Genomic DNA, 15071 nt, shown 5'->3' with positions numbered 1-15071 from the left:
CGGTATCACCGTTTGAGAGGCGGCACGGGATCGAAAGAAAAAGGTAAGTGACCAAATATGAGGTTCCAAAAAAATCCTAGAAAAGAAAGTTTTATAGTACATAGAGGATGACATGCGGGTCCCATTTAGCAGCAGCGGTCTCCCCGTTTGAGAGGCGGCTGGGAATCGAAAGAAAAAGGTAAGTGACCAAATATGAAGTGCCAAAAAAATCCAAGAAAAGAAAGTTTTATAGTACATAGAGCATGACATGCGGGTCCCATTTAGCAGCAGTTGTATCACCGTTTGAGAGGCGGCAGGGGATCGAAAGAAAAAGGCAAGTGACCAAATTTGAGCTGCCAAAAAAAACTCTAAGAAAAGAAAGTTGATTGCTCATAGAGGATGACATGCGGGTCCCAATTAGTAGCAGCGGTCTCAACGTTTCCAAGGCGGCAAGGGATCAAAACAAAAATGAAGTAGCCAGAAATCAGGGGGTCAAAAAAATCCAAGAATAGAAAGAATTTTGGTTCATAGAGGATGACATGCGGGACCCATGATCCTGCATCGTAAACGGCTCGATCGGAGAGCGTTGAATGAGATGGCGCGATCGAGGAAAAAAACAATGCCCGAGAGGCTGCCATCTGGGCCCTACATCCCTGGGTGGTGCGGATTTGCGCTGACTCGGTCGGCGAACCCGGGAATTCGAGATGCACCATGTCCCGAGCCACCATACGAGACATTTTGGCTGTTTTCGTCGGGCTAGGTGGCCTCAAAATGAGAAAAAAACGTTTTGACATGCACAACGGAGAGACCAAAAATCGTCGGCCAAGGTGCACCAGCAACCACGACGCGACTTCAACTTCGTCGGCCATGGCAACTTTTCTTGTAGTGTAATAGCAAGTTGAACTTAATGACTTGATCTTATGCTACGCTTATTTGGGTGTGTGTCCATTATATCATTCATCCAATGACATAACCTTGTTATTAATAACATCCAATGTTCATGATCACGAAACCATGATCATCTATTAATCAACAAGCTAGTTATACAAGAGGCTTACTAGGGACTCCTTGTTGTTTACATAACACACATGTATCAATGTTTCGGTTAATACAATTATAGCATGGTATGCAAACATTTATCATAAACACAAAGATATATTATAATAATCACTTTATTATTGCCTCTTGGGCATATCTCCAATAGTCTCCCACTTGCACTAGAGTCAATAATCTAGATTACATGGTAAGGTACCTAACACCCATGGCATTCTGGTGTTGGTCATGCTTTGCCCTAGGGAGAGCTTTAGTCAATGGATCTGCCACATTCAGATCTGTGTGTACTTTGCAAATCTCTACTTCACCATCTTCGATGTACTCGCAAATCAAATGGAAACGCAGCTTGATATGCTTCAGCTTCTTGTGTGACCTTGGTTCTTGTGCATTAGCGATGGCACTCGTGTTGTCACAATAGATGACTAATGGGTCCAATGCACTAGGAACCACACCAAGCTCAACAATGAACCTCTTCATCCATACCGCTTCCGATGAAGCCTCCGAAGCCGCTATGTATTCAGATTCAGTTGAAGATTTCGCCACCGTGCACTGCTTGGAACTACTCCAGCTTACTGCAGCACCATTCAGTATAAACACATACCCAGACTGAGACTTAGAGTCATCAGGATCAGTGTTCCAACTTGCATCGGTGTAACTGGTTACAGCGAGCTCTTGGTCACCGCCATAACAAAGAAACATATCCTTAGTCCTTTTCAAGTACTTTAGGATATTCTTGGCCGTTGTCCAGTGTTCCATTCCTGGATCATTCTGAAATCTGTTGGTCAAACTAACAGCATGTGCGATATCCGGTCTAGTACACAGCATGGCATACATGATAGAGCCTACAGCTGAGACATAGGGGATCTTGTTCATCCTCTCTCTTTCTTCTGCCGTAGCCGGACCTTGAGTCTTACTCAAGACCTTACCTGGAAACATAGGAAAGAACCCTTTCTTGCTTTCATCCATTCTAAACTTCTTTAGAATCTTGTCCAGGTATGTACTCTGTGAAAGCCCTATTATGCGTCTTGATCTATCTCTATAAATCTTGGTGCCTAAAATGTACGGTGCTTCACCAAGGTCCTTCATTGAAAAACACTTATTCAAATAACCTTTGATATTGCTTAATAGTTCTATATCATTCCCAATCAATAATATGTCATCTACATATAATATCAGGAACGCTACAGAACTCCCACTCACTTTCTTGTAAATACAGGCCTCACCATGAGTCTGTATAAACCCGAAGTCTTTGATCACCTTATCAAAGCGTCGGTTCCAACTCCGGGATGCTTGCTTCAGTCCATAAATGGAACGCTGAAGTTTGCATACCTTGTCAGCATTTTTAGGATCGACGAAACATTTGGGTTGTACCATATACAACTCTTCCTCAATGTCACCATTAAGGAACGCCGTTTTGACATCCATCTGCCAAATCTCATAATCGAAAAATGCAGCTATTGCTAACAAAATCCTCACAGACTTTAGCTTTGCTACAGGTGAGAAAGTCTCATCGTAGTCAACTCCTTGAATTTGTCGAAAACCCTTTGCGACAAGTCGAGCTTTATAGACAGTAATATTACCATCAGCATCTATTTTTCTTTTGAAGATCCATTTATTCTCGACGGCCTTGCGGCTATCAGGTAAGTCTACCAAAGTCCATACTTGGTTATCATACATGGATCCCATTTCGGATTTCATGGCTTCTTACCATTTCTTGGAATCTGGGCTCATCATTGCTTCTTCATACGTCGCAGGGTCTTCATCATTGTTGTCCACAATCATGACATTTAGACAGGGATCATACCAATCAGGAGTGGTACGTTCCCTCATCGATTTGTGAGGTTCAGTAGCTTCCTCGTTCGAAGTTTCATGATCATCATCATTTGCTTCCTCTCCTATTGGTGCAGGCTGCACAGGAACATCTTCTGGCACTGCGCTACTCTGATCTATGAGAGAAGGTTCATCAACCTCATCGAGTTCTACTTTCCTTCCAGTCACTTCTTTAGTGAGAAACTCCTTCTCAAGAAAGGATCTGTTCTTTGCAACAAAGATTTTGCCTTCGGATCTGTGATACAAAGTGTACCCAATTGTTTCTTTAGGGTATCCTATGAAGACGCATTTCTCCGCTTTGGGTTCTAGCTTGTCAGGTTGTAACTTCTTTACATAAGCTTCGCAACCCCAAACTTTAAGGAACGACAACTTAGGTTTCTTTCCAAACCATAGTTCATACGGTGTTGTTTCAACGGATTTAGATGGTGCCCTATTTAAAGTGAATGCGGTTGTCTCTAATGCATAACCCCAAAACGATAATGGCAAATCAGTAAGAGACATCATAGATCGAACCATATCCAGGAGAGTTCGATTACGATGTTCAGACACATCCCGACGGTGTCAACTGTGAAAGTATTCCGCATTTCTTTAAATGCATGCCAAACTCATAACTCAGATATTCGCCTCCGCGATAAGAACGTAGAAACTTAATCTTCTTGTTACATTGATTTTCTTCTTCACTTTGGAATTCCTTAAACTTCTCGAAAGTTTCAGACTTATGTTTCATAAAGTAAATATACCCATATCTACTCAGATCATCCGTGAAGGTTAGAATATAACGATAACCACCGCGCGATGATACACTCATTGGTCCGCACACATCGGTATGTGTGATTTCCAACAAGTCTGTAGCTCGCTCCATAGTACCAGAAAATGGAGTCTTAGTCATTTTTCCCATTAGACATGCTTCGCATCTGTCAAGTGACTCAAAGTCAAGTGACTCAAGAAGTCCATCGGAATGGAGTTTCTTCATGCGCTTCACTCCAATATGACCAAGACGACAGTGCCACATATAAGTAGAATTATCATTCAATTTAATTCTCTTAACATCAATGTTATGAACATGTGTATCACTACTATCAAGATTTAACAAGAATAAACCATTCATCTCAGGCGCATGACCATAAAAGATATTATTCATATAAATAGAATAACCATTATTCTCTGATTTAAACGAATAACCGTCTTGCATTAAACAAGATCCAGATATAATGTTCATGCTCAACGCATGCACGAAATAACAATTATTGAGGTTTAAAACTAATCCCAAAGGTAGATGTAGAGGGAGCGTGCCGACGGCGATCACATCGACCTTGGATCCATTTCCAACGCGCATCGTCACCTCGTCCCTCGCTAGGCTTCGTCTATTCTGCAGTTCCTGTTTGGAGTTACAAATGTGAGCAACCGAACCAGTATCAAATACCCATGCACTACTACGAGAACCAGTAAGATAGACATCTATAACATGTATATCATTTAATATACCTTTCTTTTTCTTGATAAGGCCGCTCTTCAGATCAGCCAAGTATTTGGAGCAATTACGCTTCCAGTGCCCCTCCTCCGTGCAGTAATAGCACACAGTATCAGGATGAGGGCCGGCCTTGGGCTTCTTAGTAGGCGCAGCAACTTTCTTGTCACCCTTCTTGAAGTTGCCCTTGTTGTTAGGCTTGCCCTGCTTCTTGAAACTGGTGGTCTTGTTGACCATCAACACTTGGTGATGTGGTCTAAGACCCCGTTTGTGGCCCGATCTTGCGGTTGACCCGAAATCCAAAGAGGGAAGAGAGGGAGAGCGCGAAGAACACGATGAACACGAAGAACACGAGGAACTCACGCATGCACACCAACCCGATACAATCGATACTTACCCCCGTGGCTCGATGGACCACGCCAATAGAATCAACCCGGAAGAGACGCGCGGTAGAATTCCGAGCGGAGAGATTGGTGAGGGAGATGAATCTAGGAGTGGGAGAGAGAGTGGGTAGCACTAGAATCTCACACACCAAATCCAATCATCCAACAAGGGTAGCCTTGATACAAAGGGGATGAAACCCTAGGGAGACAAAGCTCAACTTCATGTCTAAGCCTAAATCTTGTCTAAGGGGTAAAGGGGATGACCTAGGTGCTTATATAGAGGTACAAGGCGACTTGGGTCGAAAAGGTATGCGGTTGATTGACTCGGGCCGTTTCCGGTCGAGTCAGTCCCATGAAATCCGGTCAACCGGGCACCAACCGGGCCTGGGACCGGACGGCCTGGCGCCAGGGCCGGTCAACCGGGTGCCAGACCGGGAAGTTCGCAAAAGTTTCCCGGTTTGGTGTCGGTACGATGCCGGTTGTCGCCGGGGTGGATCCGGTCTGGGGCCCGGTCTGACCGGCCCTGGGACCGGCCTGGCCGACCTGGGGCCCGGTTTGGCCAGCTTCTGGGCCGGCTGGGCCTCTTCCTCCCGCCTCTTCTTCCTCTTCCTTCTTCTCTTCTTCTTCTCTCTTCCTTGCACCATGGGAGTTCCTTCTCTCTTGGTCCTTGTCGATGTCGGCACCTATGGACACCATGATGATAGGCATGAGGTAGCATACCATTCAAGTTGGTGTTGAGGTCGATCATAGAGAGGAAAGAGTTCACCTTGACATATATGGCGGGGGTTTGTGTTGTTGGTCCACTTGGGGGACTCCTTGGCCATGGTGTGGCGTCGACGATAGGCGGGGCTACATCATCTCCCCCCCCCCCTTGGGGAAGAGTCGTCCTCGACTCTTGTTCCTCCTCACCGATCGTGTAGTCCATGATGGTTGTCCCATGTTGTGGTAGAGGGATAAAGTCGCGGTCGAAGAAGAGCTTGGGGAAAAACAACTTGCAAATGGAAAGCTTGTGGATGCCAATTTTGTGATCGGCGAACAAGAGGCTCTCAATCAAATACGAAGCATCATGTCGTTTCTCCAAGAGGCATTTGGCAAAAATGGGAACCAAAAGAGTGTAGATGTATTCAAAATTTGGTGGGGCAAAAGTTTGTGCATGTAAAAGTTTGGTTTGTAAAGTGTCAAAAATGTGATGTGTAGCATTGTCCCACACAAATGGAACAATCAAAAGGCAAGTATCGGCGGCAAAATTTTGGGCAAAATTGTTATGTGCAATGGCAAAGAGATGGAAACTTCTAACTTGGGAAAGTATGGTTGGCGTGAGCCAAGTATGGGTATCCTCAAGTGTCAAAGAATCCATTTCAATTGCCAAAGATGAAATGAGAAATCCAAAGAAGAGCAACTTTATGAGTGACATGTGGCACAAGATGCATAAGGTGTCTCTCACATGTATGACATGGTCCTTGAGATTCTCGGAGTGTATGATGATAACATCAATACATACAACAACCATTGTGCCAACAAGATGTGTCAAGATATGTTGCATAAGAGGCAAAAGAGGTGACGAGGCATTGGTCCAAACCGGAAGCTCGACAAGACAAGCCGGAAACACACGAGGACGAAGGCGTTTGGGAACATACCCTTTGGCGTGAATCCCATGGGTTGGATCATGTATCTCGTCCTTGTTGGGGTAGCTCTCAATTGCGCGTTTCATGAGCTCATGCTCCATAGCGGTGGAAGTTGTCATTCGGGTACCTATACACACAAAAGAGAAAACAAAAAGCGTGTGTGCATGGTAAAGGAACACATCATCCATCATGATGTTCCATGTCTTGTGCACATCACCATTAGTGTCAATCAAGATAGTATGAAATGCATGGCGATGGTGCATATGGCAAGAAGGTGCATTCATGGCATGTGGTACTTCATGATCATCAAAGATTGAGAAGGCTATGGGGGGCATCTCATGGACAACGAAATAAGCATTCTTGCATACCAAGCATAAGAAAGAGCAATTGTTCACAATCTTGGATGCAAGGATCATGGAATGGTGTAAACATTTGGGGCAAAGCATGCGGAACATGTTATCATTGTTGGCGACAACCCTATGGGAAGAGCTAGTGTTCATCAAGGGTGTCACAACACAAGCATGATCATTATGGCAAGCAAGCGTGGAAAAAGTGAAACTCTCATAGCATGGCATGGTCATGGTATCACAAGCAATCAATTACACATGATCAACAATGTTATCAAGCAAAGCATCACATGGGAAAGTGAAAGTAGCATGTGAAGTAGCAAATGGATCATTGAGATCATGCATGCACTCAAAATTCATCATGTCCACTAGTGGGATCATGGCATCATCAACACCTATGTTGTTACCTTTGTAGGCCGACACATTTGAGGTAGGTGTTGTGGAAGTAGGAGGATCCATGTGGTCAACATGTCCGTCTTGAATCAAGCATGGTGAGATATCATCATCTTCATGCACCATGTACATCGTCTCCATGAGCGGGAACTCGTCCTCCGTGGAACCTAGTGCAAAATAAGAAGACACCTAAGAGGGAGAGGTTAATGTGTTAGCCAAAGCGATGTCCTCCATGGACCTAGCATCTACCTCTCTCAACTCACTTTGTGTATCACTCATGTCCTCCAAACGGAAGCACTCAAACTCACATATGGGGTGGGAGTCACTCAACTCACTATCACTCTCACTCAAGTGGGCTAGGTGGCTCTCATGCTCACATGGGATTGGTACCAACTCATCAATCAAGCATGTAGGAGTAGGCTCGACTTTCTCATCTCCATGCGCCTCCTTGGTTGAAGGGAAATTCCCATACTCAACCATCTCAACTCCATGCGCCTCCATAGGTGAAGGGAGAATCCCATGGTCACCATGCTCAACTCCATCGCCTCCCAAGTCATCCTCAAGCGGTGGTGCCGTAGTGTCATAGAGAGCTAGGCTCTGATCCACATCATCCTTGACTTGACCTTGTAGATCTCCATCTTGAAGTGTGGGCGGTATAGGCATCTCGGGGACTTGTGCATTTAGCTCATTGAAGTAGAGCGTATTGGCGCTTGGCTTTGTGCATTGCCATGCCACGTGACCCTTGGCCTTGCACACCTCACATAGGAGATTGGGACATTCCCGTGGAGGGTGGCCTTGTTGCTTGCACTTGTAGCATCGGAGTCCATAGGCATGTGACGAGGTAGGGGCCATTGTGGTGGTGGCACAAGAGGGAGAAGTCGCCTTATGAGGAAGGACCTCGTGATGTGACCTCTCCATCCTTGGAGTGGTAGACACCCTATGATGGTGTTTGTCGCCTTCATGTCGAGGCTCTCGTAGTCGTGCTTCATCACCATGTCTTGACGAGTGTCGTCGAAGATCCTTGGGGGATGTTGGTCGATGGCGATCATGAAGTGGCTTGTGGCGGCGAAGCTCATGTGGTGACGTATGTCGATGTAGACCATGAGGTGGTAGTGGTCAACGACTATCATGAGATGGTGTCAGTCGATGACGGTCCTTCCCATGCCTAGATGATGGCTCATGCGACTTGGCATGTTGCTTGCGGCGCCTTGTGGAGCTTGGAGAAGAGTGTCGATGACGATCATGTTGGGGACGCTCTTGATGCTCCATATGATGTACTTGAGGTCGATGATCTTGTGCATAAGCACTCTCATGGTGGCGCCTCGTGGAGCTCGGAGAAGTGTGTCGATGACGCTCATGATGGGGATGCTCTTGATGATCCACATGATGGTGCCATCGTGGAGGTCCTCCATCTTCATATGTAGCTCCATTGGCCAAGTAGGGGTATGTGGGAGCACCGACGTTGCTCATGGTGGGGTCGAGGTGAGGCTCCGTCACGGTGTCGATGTCGTAGGCGTGGCGTTGCTCCACCATGTCGTCGATGTCGTACTCGTGGTGTTGCTTCACCATGTTGTCCATGCTTGGTGAGCCATTGTCGATGTAGAGCTCATCGAAGTCATCCTCAAGGTGGTGCTCCACCATGTCGTCGATGCTTGACGAGCCATTGTCGATGTAGAGCTCGTCGAAGTTGAACATGTCGATGATGCTTGTGGAGCTAGAGTCGGTGTCGAGCTCCACATGTTCCTCCACATCCGCGGTGCTTGAAGAGGTATCCTCCTCGAAGTGCTCCGTGTACTCCTCCGTATCTTCTTCGTCGCTATACATGTTAGCACGACAAGATCTATATGGTGTATGTTAGTGGAAGAACACTACCGCGCAACCTTACCGTGGTATGACAAGATTGGGGTGATCCAACAAAACCAAGAGTTAGAACAATTGTATCGGTTACTCACACAAAAGCACAAGCAAAAGCTAGCAAATATGGTGTTAGGTGAGTATGGTGGAAAGCCAAAAGACGAAATACAAAATCAAGTGAATTGTCAAGGGTGGGTGAAATCCAAAAATTCAAATGTCAAAGCGATGATCACTATAAACACGGAAAAGATATGGAACACACACACGAGATGAACGGGGTTAGTGCGACCAAGGAATGAGTAGAAAAGTGTAAGAACCCCAAAACCAAGGGTGCTCGGTGTCACACTAACACAAGGAGAGGCAAAGCTTTGGTTGCAAACGGAGAGACAACAAGATTTACACACGGCCTCTCTTCTCTTTTCTCTCTTTTGCTTAAAAGCTTTTCCTCTTTTGTATTTGGTGGCACTTGACACTCTTTTGTATATGTATGGTTGCACTTGCACTCTTTTGCTCTTTTTGTGTTTTGGCGGCTTTTTCTCGCCCTATGTTAGCGTTAGCTCGCTTTTGCTATCTTGCCACACGAGTTTTGCTTAGAAGCTTGACTCCACACTATGCACACACCTCACAAGCGGGGCCACGTGCAATGTCTCGCAACACTTGATAAGCAATGCTCAATAGGATAGATCGCAAAAGAAGAGGGGTTACAAGGGGAATGCAAGTTATACCTAGATGAAAATGTTAGGCGGTGTCGGAACACACAACTTGCGATGATGGCGATGGTGTCAAGAGTACGGTTGCAAGTTCGGGGTGCCTCGGATGTCGTCGCTTGCTTCGGAGCTGCGGGTTAGTTTCACAAACAAGGCACTCAAACCGGAACAAGCAAACACAAGTTAGCGGAAGAAAAGGGTCAAAGTAGCTTGGCGGTGGTGGCGGTGGTAAGCCGGTGGTGGGTGGTGTCGATGCCCTTGCGGTTGCGGTGGTGGTTGTGGTGCCGCGGTGTTGTTTACCGGTGGTTTGGGAGGGTGGCGATGCTTGCCGGCGGTGGAGAGCGGTGGTGGTGGTCGGCGGTGGAGTTGGATGGGGTGGCGCCCGGTGCAGGGGCCGGTCTGGCCGGGCCTGGGGCCGGCTGCCCCGGTTGGCGCCCGGTTGACCGGGTCCTGGGCCGGTCGGGCCGGTCTGCCGCCCGGTTGACCGGGTTTCTCAACCGGCTGCTCGTGTTCTTGAGCCAAACTCGTCCAAATCGACCCAAATCGAAGGAAACCGATGGAATTGGGGGCTAGAAGTTGGGGAAATAGTAGATCAAGCACAATAACACCGAATCCATGGACCAAAACCACTCAAAATGCAACCAAATCGCAGATCCGTCAAAAGGTAAATTAGGGCTATATTTTGGGGATTTTTGGGGAAAATTTTTTAGAGATGAAATTGGGTGGGAGGGGGATCAAATCCGCGGAAACCAAAGGCTGCTGATACCATATGATGTGGTCTAAGACCCCGTTTGTGGCCCGATCTTGCGGTTGACCCGAAATCCAAAGAGGGAAGAGAGGGAGAGCGCGAAGAACACGATGAACACGAGGAACTCACGCACGCACACCAACCCGATACAATCGATACTTACCCCCGTGGCTCGATGAACCACGCCAATAGAATCAACCCGGAAGAGACACGCGGTAGAATTCCGAGCGGAGAGATTGGTGAGAGAGATGAATCTAGGAGTGGGAGAGAGAGTGGGTAGCACTAGAATCTCACACACCAAATCCAATCATCCAACAAAGGTAGCCTTGATACAAAGGGGATGAAACCCTAGGGAGACAAAGCTCAACTTCATGTCTAAGCCTAAATCTTGTCTAAGGGGTAAAGGGGATGACCTAGGTGCTTATATAGAGGTACAAGGCGACTTGGGTCGAAAAGGTATGCGGTTGATTGACTCGGGCCATTTCCGGTCGAGTCAGTCCCGTGAAATCCGGTCAACCGGGCGCCAACCGGGCCTGGGACCGGACGGCCTGGCGCCAGGGCCGGTCAACCGGGCGCCAGACCGGGAAGTTCGCAAAAGTTTCCCGGTTTGGCGTCGGTACGATGCCGATTGTCGCCGGGGTGGATCCGGTCTGACCGGCCCTGGGACCGGCCTGGCCGGCCTGGGGCCCGGTTTGGCCGGCTTCTGGGCCGGCTGGGTGTGGTGACCCTGCATACCACTGCATGTTGTAGTATGCCAGTCGTTGATGTAACATTCACGAAGTACCATTCCGCAAATATTACATCCCTCAGAGTAGTACAACAGAACATAGCAGGTCCATACTCATTCATTTATTATTACAAATATCATACACATGTCGTCTCGGAGCTCCTCTTGGGTCCTAAGAGGAATACTCCTGGGTTCGAGGCGAACCCAACTTAGCTTACAATATAAGAGTCTCATTAAGTTATACATTTATTTTCTCGAGCAGCTAAATACTAAGAGTTCGGGCTGCTCGGTTACTACTACTACTGAATGTCTCTAGGCTTGATCTCCTCCGTAAGCCTCCCCGGATCCGTAGACGATGAGGTAGTCTACGCCTTCGATACCTCCAGAGAGGTCTGGTTCTTCATAGCTGATGATCTCGGCTCCTTCATTGTTGTCGTAGTCCTCCTCCAGACGATTCAGACAATCTAAGCATGGGATTTAAGAGTGGTATGAGTACGAGCGTACTCAACAAGTTCATTATAGATAAGAAGTGTTTAATGCTCTAACTACGATATTAGACCAGAAAGTCTAATACCAATGCAAGTTTTGATAAACATTTCTTCAAGAGATTGCTTTTATTTCAAAGAGCTATGTCCGTCAGCCTTCACCGGTTTACTAGAACTTCATGGAGCTCCTTTCGGCGCGTTCAGCGATTCCTTATCCCGGAACAGGGAGTGACAGGTCACAGTTCTTTACACTCTGCAGAGGTGTGTTGCTTTACCCATAAGAGATCTTAACCTTGGTGCCAACCGGGCAGCTTTCCCGTCCACACTTCCTTCGGTGTGAGGCCCGGTATAAGGTCTAGCCAATCATGTTCCTCCGCTACCTCGAACACCCACCCTTTGTTGCATGCCCCGACCCTGGGTCCACGCCGGTCCCATTATTCCTGTAGATTTCAAGGTGGACCCCGACCACGACGACAGTGCTGGGCTCTACCATACACTCCTACGCCGGTAGCTGCAACCCATCATAGACCGCATTACCGTGGGAATTAGAATGGGATCCCCACCCTCCGGTTGTTCCGCAAGACACAACTGCTACGGTATGCAAAGCATTACCGTGGGGAATTAGAATGGGATCCCCACCCTCCGGTTGTTCCGCCAGATACAACTGCTACGGTAAGCGCATCCGTTGATGAACGAGAGGTGGAAATACTTTTGACTACTCCGTCCCACTCCGGATCTTATGGTTAACACGGGTATTACGGCACAAGAATCACTGGCAACATTTGTTGTTTAATCCTAGATGGATATAAACCCTTGCAATGGAACCTCCACCATATCAACACAATCCATGGTTCCATTGCCCACCACATAGTCATATTCATAGTTATGAAAGTAGTGGTTTTTGGTTTTTATGCAATAGTGATAACCATAATACTTTGCAAGTAATTTGATAGAAATACTCAAATGACATGAGCAAGTGATGAACTTGCCTGAACACTGCAAAGTTTTGCAGTTGGAAGGTGTGGACTGACCCTTGTCCTCTGTCTCTAAAAAATAGCATCATTGTCCGATAAGGGCAATGGTTAAAGAAGCAATTATGCATGATTCCAGTTTTAGGGTTTGTTTCCCCCTTCCGATGACATTATTATTTCATGTAAGAGGTTAATACTAAGATACATTTGGAGATACTCTATTTAGGGCAAATACAACCTTGAAATATTGTCAAGGTGTTTTTAAAGTCCAATTGCATTAATGGACTTATTTTCATTATTGAAAATAATATGTGTGATTTAAATTATTATTTAAATCCTCAAATTAAGACTTATTCTTAATTGTTTTCAAAAATTGTCTTTGATATTTTATTTAGATAGAGAATTTTATGCTGATCAATTTTCATATTTTTAATTATTTTTTTAGAGCTTTGAATCATTTTTTATTCATTTTCAAAGTTTCTTGTTTATTTTAAAATGTGAAATGACACATTTACCCCTGGGTCCACTTGTCAGGGTGGCCCAGTGGGGTTAACCCTAACCCGAGCCACACTTGGGCTCGGTCGGCCCACTCGCCCCTTTCTTCCTTGCGCAGAACCCTAATTCACCTCGCCCTCTCGCGATGCTGCGGTCGCCTCGCCGCCGCCGCCTCAATCCGACCGCCACCGGCCCTTCCCGCCGGCGAGGTCGGTGCCAATCGAGCCGCCGCTCGACGGCGCACCTTTGGGTCCGCGTCGATTTGGCGTTCGCCGTCGTTCCTGCTCGCCCCCAACCCTGCTGCGCCTCAATCGCCTGGATCCGTGAAGATCCGCCCTTCACCGGCATCCCTGGCGCCGTGACGCCGCCGTGATGAAGCTGGCGTTGCGGCGAGGTGGTGGCCTGGCCTGGCTTGGCCTGGCGCCGCCGCTAGCCCGGCGTGTGCCACCGTGCCGCCACGGTTGCGCATCTCTGCTTCGCCTGTAAGTGACTTCTTCTCTTTCTTCTACCTCTACTCCTTCTGCTCCTGTTCGACTAGCTCCGCCGCTGGCCTGCTCTCCCTGTAGAGAAGCTTGCCGTGTACTGCTGCGGCTATGCCTCTGCGGCCTTACGCCATTTCTGCTGTTATTGTGCTGGCATGCGCATGCTATTGCTATGCTGCTATTGCTTTACTGCTTATGCGTGTGCTGCTGCTGTGGCCATTTCTTCTGTATTCATGCCTGTGCTTGGCTGCTGCTTCCATGTGCTTCTATTCTTGATGCTGTACTAGCCAAATACTCAATTGTGTTCCTATATGCTACACTGGCTTGATTGCAGTATGTAATCCTTGCAAGTTTGCAAGAGTCAGTGCCTCTGGTGTGCTTTCTTGTGTGGTATTATTCATGGAACTGCTCCATTGAGCATAGCTGTGCTTGCACAGCTCTATCTCTTGATGAACTGCTACTGGATAATATTATATCAAGCTTATTTTATTATCTGCTATGCCATTGTTTCAGTTCTTTGATCAATTCAATTGTCTGGCCATGTGTTGATGCTATATTTGATGTTTAGCATGCTGTAACATGCTCTTGCAAGCGTCTGGTGGTCATATGATCACCAGTTGCTTGTAGAATCTGTTCTTTGTTGTCAGTGCCTCACTGTGGTCCACTCAGTGCTGTGTGTGTATCACACAGGCTTGGCCTGTGTATACTGGTGCTTGTCTAAGCATCAGTGGATGCTTGTAATGATCCCTTGGATCATCAGCAAGACTCTGTGCATAAGTAGCTTGACTATTTCATTTATCTGTGTAGTTCTGATTGCTTAGTTAGATAAATGATGTGAACTGCCCTGCAGTGATGATCATAACAGTGGATTTAGTAGAGCTAGAGGGATGCCAACTTCTGTTGGGTACCCTGGCTCCCTTTTGAACCCATCTGGGTAATGATAGATGTGCTGAGCTTAACTGTGGGGTTTTGTGATGTGGTTGAGGTAGCCCTGACAGTAATTCATTGCTGTTAGGGTAGCTCCCACCTATGTTGGCTTTCTGTGATGGATAGATGCTTACTGGCTAGTCACTTGGTGAATTTCCAGTAGCTTTGATGTTGATAAACAAGATAGGCACATGTTGCCTATCAATCTGATGGATTAGCTAGGCTAATAGGTGCTTTGTGAATCTGGATGGCTACATAGGAGTAAATCCATGCTGGATTTCTCTGGTTTTGACACTGTGTTGTCATAACCAGTGTTCCCTGGTTTGATTTCCTTCTAGCCTTGGTTGTACTTGCTGGCACCAATTGGTTTAGTAACCAAATGATGATACATCCAGGGTTTTCCTACCCTTCTGTGCTCCTGTGATGCAAAGCATGCTTATGTATGAGCAAGGTATGATCTTGCTCAGGCTATTGTGTGGTATACCTCACTCCAGCTCCTAGAAATAGGGTTGGTGTAGAGGGTTTGCTTCTGGATGGATTGATGTGCTTGCCCTGCTCCTCCTTGCAAACCTTGATTCCTGATTTGTTTCTGGTATT

The sequence above is a fragment of the Lolium perenne genome, chromosome 2 (genome assembly GCF_019359855.2).
Source record: "Lolium perenne isolate Kyuss_39 chromosome 2, Kyuss_2.0, whole genome shotgun sequence".
NCBI lineage: Eukaryota > Viridiplantae > Streptophyta > Magnoliopsida > Poales > Poaceae > Lolium > Lolium perenne.
Note: the sequence above shows the minus strand (reverse complement) of the source record.